We start from the raw sequence: 7,267 nt of genomic DNA, 5'->3' as shown, positions 1-7,267 counted from the left end.
TGATGGTCCATTGAGGCCTACATTGCTGGCAAGATCATTTCCTTTTCCAATGCCCAGAAAGGTACAAAAAAAATATTTAAAAGTTTGTGTGACTACAGTGGTTCAACCTTAGTGTAATGAAGCGACGAAAATACTTTTTGTGTGCCAAAAAACAAAATAATGACTATTAAAAAATATATATATTGTTGAATTAAGTCGTTGTTTTGGGGGGGGGGGGGGGGGTTGTCACACAAAAAGTATTCTTGTCGCTTTATAATATTAAGGTTGAACCACTGTAGTCACATGAACTGTTTTAAATGTTTTAGTTGCTTTCTGGGCATTGAAAAAAGAAATGATCTTGCTAGAAATGCAGGCTTCACTGAGCCACATCTTAATGTGTGTTGTGAAGATGAACGAAGATCTTCACAACACACATTAAGATGTAAGTAATTATTGACTGAATTTTCATTTTTTGGGTGAACTAATCCTTTTAAAAACACAATGACGCTTTCAGATAGCTTTCATCACTTAATAAATAGACCAATATGGCAAAACAAGTCATACAAACTTTCCATCAAAAACAGATAAAAATCAACCAAATAACAGTTATGCTCCAGATGAAGTTCCATCCCAGGATTCAAAGTGTGACTAGAAATATTGAAAAGAGCAAAGAGGACAATACATTAGATATATTACAAAACATAATAATACTTTCAGAAACAGATGGGGATGAGAGGTACAGTCGGAGACAGACAGAGGGATGAGAGGTACAGTCGGAGACAGGCAGAGAGGATGAGAGGTACAGTCGGAGACAGAGAGGATGAGAGGTACAGGCGGAGACAGACAGAGGGATGAGAGGTACAGTCGGAGACAGAGAGGATGAGAGGTACAGTCGGAGACAGGCAGAGGGATGAGAGGTACAGTCGGAGACAGGCAGAGGGATGAGAGGTACAGTCGGAGACAGACAGGGGGTTGAGAGGTACAGTCGGAGACAGGCAGAGGGATGAGAGATACAGTCGGAGACAGACAGAGAGGATGAGAGGTACAGTCGGAGACAGACAGAGAGGATGAGAGGTACAGTCGGAGACAGGCAGAGGGATGAGAGGTACAGTCGGAGACAGGCAGAGGGATGAGAGGTACAGTCGGAGACAGGCAGAGGGATGAGAGGTACAGTCGGAGACAGGCAGAGAGGATGAGAGGTACAGTCGGAGACAGGCAGAGGGATGAGAGGTACAGTCGGAGACAGACAGAGAGGATGAGAGGTACAGTCGGAGACAGACAGAGAGGATGAGAGGTACAGTCGGAGACAGACAGGGGGATGAGAGGTACAGTCGGAGACAGGCAGAGGGATGAGAGATACAGTCGGAGACAGGCAGAGGGATGAGAGGTACAGTCGGAGACAGGCAGAGGGATGAGAGGTACAGTCGGAGACAGAGAGGATGAGAGGTACAGTCGGAGACAGGCAGAGGGATGAGAGGTACAGTCGGAGACAGGCAGAGGGATGAGAGGTACAGTCGGAGACAGGCAGAGGGATGAGAGGTACCGTCGGAGACAGACAGAGAGGATGAGAGGTACAGTCGGAGACAGGCAGAGGGATGAGAGGTACAGTCGGAGACAGGCAGAGGGATGAGAGGTACAGTCGGAGACAGGCAGAGGGATGAGAGGTACAGTCGGAGACAGGCAGAGGGATGAGAGGTACAGTCGGAGACAGGCAGAGGGATGAGAGGTACAGTCGGAGACAGACAGAGAGGATGAGAGGTACAGTCGGAGAAAGACAGAGAGGATGAGAGGTACAGTCGGAGACAGGCAGAGGGATGAGAGGTACAGTCGGAGACAGATAGAGGGATGAGAGGTACAGTCAAAGGCAGATAGAGAACAATAAAAGGAAGACACAATCTTAGTGTGTGTGTGTGTGTGTCCTTACATTTCAGAAATTCCATTGGAAATCCATTACGTGGCACAGAAGAGTGGCAACATGTGGGTTGACTGTATCACTTGTCCTGTTTTTTGTTTTCACTTTTCCCTTGGCTTTGGATCCTCTCTCCGGATTTATGCCCACAAAGCGCTTAAAGGGTCATAAAACAGACAATATGTAATTAAGATCGGTTTTAGGACCTCCCAGAAAGTTTGAGATGTCCACTTATAAAACAAAAAACAAAAAAACATGTAACTCTATAGCTTGCTGGTGTTAAATAGGGAGACAAATATATTCTCTTCTCGAGTTAAGAAACATTGTGTTAAAGACTCAACAGAAAAAAAACACTTATAACATTATTCAAAGGAATGTTCTGATATAACTTATCTATAAAATGCTGGTTCTGAAGTTGTTAGAATTCAACCATTACCTTTGAATGAACACCAAGGTACAAACTTCTTTCTCCTCATACTCAAGATTAAACTAGTAATAGGCAACAAACAGAGTGGCAAGGCCGGACAGGAAACTGGGCTGAATGCCCTCACACACAACCTCGCCTTCAATACTCAGCATCCAGTGCCCACTTGTCAAAGTGTCCCCTAAAACAATCAATATCACATATCACAATAGTAATTATAGCATAGTATAGTAATAGCATTTCTGTTTTCAAATGGTTGCTTTTAATTTCTGTCATGATGGTACTTTTTCATAACACTGAATGTGGTAACAAAGAGTTTGTTATGCTTTATATGATGGCAAAATCACTTTGATAAAGAACATTTTTTTTTTCTGTTTTGTTTTCAAATCTTCAAAAATGACTTTGTTGTATGATTTATGTCTTTTGAGTTCACACTTCAGATTAGACTATATAACTGTAGTGTTACTTATTTAGGATTCAAAATGTTATTTGCTTATAATTTATGTCATTATGTCCTTTTTGAGCAATCATTGTATACATATCAGACCAATATTTCAAGTCTGCTTAGGAAAAGCAATATTATACCAGCAAACTCAAAATTGGAGTAAAAATGAACAAACTAGGCTATAAATACTTTTTATTGTAGGCTTGGATTATTATATAGCCTAGTGTTTATTTACTAGACAGTCAAAAAGACAATTAATAAATACTTTATTTATAACAGGGTTTTATTTATTTAAAAATGATAACACACCACACATCCTCAAGAAACGGAAACAAAAACAGTGACAAATGTCAGAAATAGCGTATGGGTCTGTCTCGTGATTAAGGAATGACTTGAACCCGAAGACTGGTCAGACAAGATGTGAGGTGAGCTAATCACAGACTGAAGACCCAGGTAAAGAATTAATTCATCTTTTCTGTTTATTATATCATTTTAGTTTTGTACGGTTTGTAGTGTGAACCTTTGCATAAGTACTAGATGTGTTGGGGAAGTAACACGTAACATTTTAATTACATTTGGCTAAAATGAACAAAATGACTCGAAAAAAGATTTGTTCATTTTGCAGAACGAGACTCAAAAGAGTCAGTAAAATGATCCGAACTTCCCATCACTAAAACTGATGATAAGATTCAAGTCAAAGGCACAATAACACTTCAGAAAAAAGAGAAATATTCTACAAGTGATGTGTCATTCATGAACGAATCGATCTATTTCGACCTCACTCAGACCGTCACCACGGTCTTACCTTGAATGACGCCATTCTGCCAGCTCTCCTCGAGACCTAATGTAAACAATGTCCGGTGACTGACCCCTAGTGGTTGGTTCCCTATAAAACATCCGGATGAACCAAACACTTCCTCTTTGCCTTTCTCGCCTCTCTAGAGACCGGTTTGGAGGAAATCCCTGTGCCCCTGGTGCCCCTGAGGTTTGCAGTATTTTTTTCCTTTTTCTTCTATATTTTCAGGTGAGTGGTTGGTATTATTTACATTACAATTTAACGAATTTGATTCATGTTAAAATTTGTTTTGTAGGGATTGTATTCCGACGCTTAAGCGTACGGATGTGGTGAGTAACTTTTGCTCTATATTCACATCAGTTGAAAGGAGATTTATTTGTTTACCTGGTGATCTGCTGTTCGCAGCGGAGGGGACTCGGTCACCTGTCTTTATCTGTGCGTTCGCGCATAGATAGGTGTTGCATAAAATTTTTTTTAAAAAAAAACATTTTTTGAATCAAGGAATATAGTTATCACACTGACTCCACTGTTCGCAGCGGCTCAGTGAAATGAAGTATATATATATATATATATATATATATATATATATATATATATATATATATATATATATATATATATGATTTTGATTGTGTATACACACATTTACATATCATTGGCAAACTCCTGTGCGCAGGAGTAGAGTATTCATATTTCTATATGTTATCTGAGCTACAACTGTACACTGTACAACTGTGCAGGTATGTCTGGGTATGGCCCATTTACTGGAGGAATTGGAAAACCATGCCCGGCCTCAAGCTGACACCCAGATGCAAATTCTAGCAACTTTACGGGATTTGGCTGGGAAAATGGATAAATTTAGACCCCACGATAGGGGGTTAGGTGGACAACAGCATGCAGTTTCATATGTTGTTTCTGAGGATGATATCCTTCCAAATCAGGGCGGAAGAGGTAACATTCCTGACACAATTTGTCTTCATGCTCATGACTCTCTTTTTGGTAGTAATGATCAGGATGTGAGTGAGGAAGATCAAGGAGATGAGTCCAGGTCTTCTGCTATTGATGGAGACAGTAACCAACCTGACATTTTTAACAGAATTCTTAGCGCTGCAAGAATTTTAGGTCTGGAAACCCAGGCTGTGGCCTCAACGACACCAGTGGTGCAAGGTGTGTGGGCTGGGGTCTCCCAGTCTCAACCATCTGTTTTCGATTCCTGTTACTGAGGACTATTCACAAATGCTAAGCAAAGCCTGGATTCATCCCAAAGCTGCACCCCAGTTCTATGCTGGTTGCAGACGCTTTGCTAATATACAATATGCTGCAGAAACCGGCATGGGCGGTATGCCAGCGGTGGAGCGTGAAATGGCATCTTTAACATCCTTGGGTCTAGACCGGGTGACTGATGACCCACACTGTCCCCGGAAAGAGTGTGAGAAGACTGATAACCTAGTGTGTCGAACCTACAACTCAGCCACACGTGCAGCCCGATCTGGTAATGCCTTAGCCATGATTCTGGCTTCTTTACGGAAACTTATAAATCCGGAGGATCGGGACATTATGGGTTTGGTCGATGCAGCCCTGGTTACGCACACCCAGCTCACTAGAGACATTGGGGCTTCTATGTCATCTGCAATACTTTCTCGTAGGCAGATTTGGTAAGCACAGACTTCCCTACCTGATACTATCAGGAAGGAACTGACCTACATGCCCATCACACCAGGCCGTGTGTTTCACCCAGATGACACTTGATAAAGCTGAGCAAGTGCGGAAGAGAAGAGAATCAGTGCAGCGCACGTTTGGTCCCGCTAAGGCAGCTAGACAGTCATATCAAGGCTTTCAGCCCCATTTTTAATCGGCCAGGACCATGGGAGTTCAACAGAAGACAAAATACCCATTCTCAGAGGTTTGATAGCAGCCAAAGTGCCAGACAAGCACCACGGCATTCACAAATGGCTCGGTCTCGTAGATCAGTTAGAGATGCACCACAAAAGAAGTGAAACCCCAGGGGCTCAGGCCCCTATGGGGGAACTGCGTAGCAATCCTGGAAGAGCTGCCGGAATCTGCTCCCAGCTATGCCTGGACAGCTGGGAGAGGAAAATCTCAGATCGTTGGGTACTCGCTACGATAAAAAGCGGATACAGAATCCAGTTCCGGCAACGGCCTCCTTCGTTTTCAGGGATTCACTTAGCTGTGGTCAAAGACGCAGTCCAGGCAGAAATTTTATCCAAAGAAATAACAACCCTTCTTGGGAAGAAGGCAATTACTCATCTACAACCCTACAAACAGCACACTGGGTTTTATTCAAACTATTTCCTTGTGCCCAAAAAGATGGTGGTCTCCGACCCATTTTAGACCTAAGACGTCTGAATGCATACATAAAAGTGTTGCCATTCAAGATGCTGACCACCGCCCAAATCTTGGAGGTTAGAGAGCCAAACCACTCGTTTATAACACTAGACCTCAAAGATGCATACTTTCATGTGAAGAAACAGTCGAGCAACATAGAAGGACAGCAGCTTGTGAGTGTTTTGTCTTGTTTTCTCATCAGACTAGTGTGTGATCATCATTGCTTGGAAAGTTTTTGGTTTAAATTGTGTGTGTCTTACCCTGGTTAATACGTGCTGAAAGTGGCGCTTGGTTTTGTGTTTGCCTATCGCGGGACTGCCTGGTTTCGATCTGCTAAATAGTGAGGCGTGTCCAGCTAACTTCAATCACAGGTAATCAGGCTAATACAAAGCACTAGGTTTCACCGCGGTCGCGGCAACCCTCGTGTGAACCCTCCTCGTGTGAAGACTGACAAGTGTAAAGACAATCGACTCTACCTGCGCGACTCCACCGAGCAAGGACACCGACAGGGCACTTGAGTATTGATTTTCTCTTTCTTTACTTTTTGTATAGCCTCTCAAATATATCTTACACTTGTAGTCACTATGTGCTTTCAGATCTCTACCATCACTACTAACACTCGGAGAGCACGCTATGTACGTCGCAGGAAGGCCTGTCTGACAAACCTACGCCATGTCCCTCTGACCTCTACTACTACGCTCTCTATTCCAGTTGGTCTCTGGAACTGCCAGTCTGCAGTTAACAAAGCAGACTTCATTTCTTCTATTGCTACTCATTCCCGGTCTCAACCTCATGGCACTGACAGAGACTTGGATCAAACCTGAAGATACTGCCACACCTGCAGCCCTCTCCACTAATTTCACTTGTTCCCACACTCCTCGTACCACTGGGAGGGGTGGAGGTACAGGTCTCCTTATATCCAAAGAATGGAAATTTGATCTTCAGCCATCACCTAAAGGTACTGGTTCATTGGAATCACATGCCATTACTGTAACCCACCCTGTTAAAATCCACTTTGTGGTCATTTATCGTCCCCCAGGTCAACTGGGAAACTTCTTGGAGGAGTTGGATGTGCTGCTATCAAACTTTCCTGAAGATGGTACTCCTCTGGTACTGCTTGGTGACTTCAACATCCACCTAGATAAACCCCAGGCTGCTGACTTCAAAACTCTGCTCACCTCATTTGATCTCAAGCTAGTGTATACTACAGCGACTCACAAATCAGGCAACCAACTGGACCTCATCTACACACGCTGTTGCTCTGTGGACACCTCTTCAGTTGCTCCACTGCACACCTCTGATCAGTTCCTCATTACTGCTAACCTAACACACTCCAACGCTGGTCACCTTTCGACGGAACCTACACTC

General features: G+C 43.2%; 1 long non-coding RNA gene across 1 annotated transcript; it reads right to left on the bottom strand.

Moving 5' to 3' along the window:
• Window positions 1–414: 414 nt before the first annotated feature.
• LOC113077301 (uncharacterized) lies at window positions 415–2,487 on the bottom strand. Its single transcript, XR_003281292.1, has 3 exons — window positions 2,325–2,487; window positions 1,904–2,044; window positions 415–627 (listed from the first exon to the last, which is right to left on the bottom strand). It is a non-coding gene; the product is annotated as an uncharacterized LOC113077301 (long non-coding RNA).
• Window positions 2,488–7,267: the final 4,780 nt, after the last annotated feature.

The sequence above is a fragment of the Carassius auratus genome, unplaced genomic scaffold (genome assembly GCF_003368295.1).
Source record: "Carassius auratus strain Wakin unplaced genomic scaffold, ASM336829v1 scaf_tig00022143, whole genome shotgun sequence".
NCBI classification, from domain to species: Eukaryota; Metazoa; Chordata; class Actinopteri; order Cypriniformes; family Cyprinidae; genus Carassius; species Carassius auratus.
This window is presented reverse-complemented; position numbering and strand designations above follow the sequence as displayed.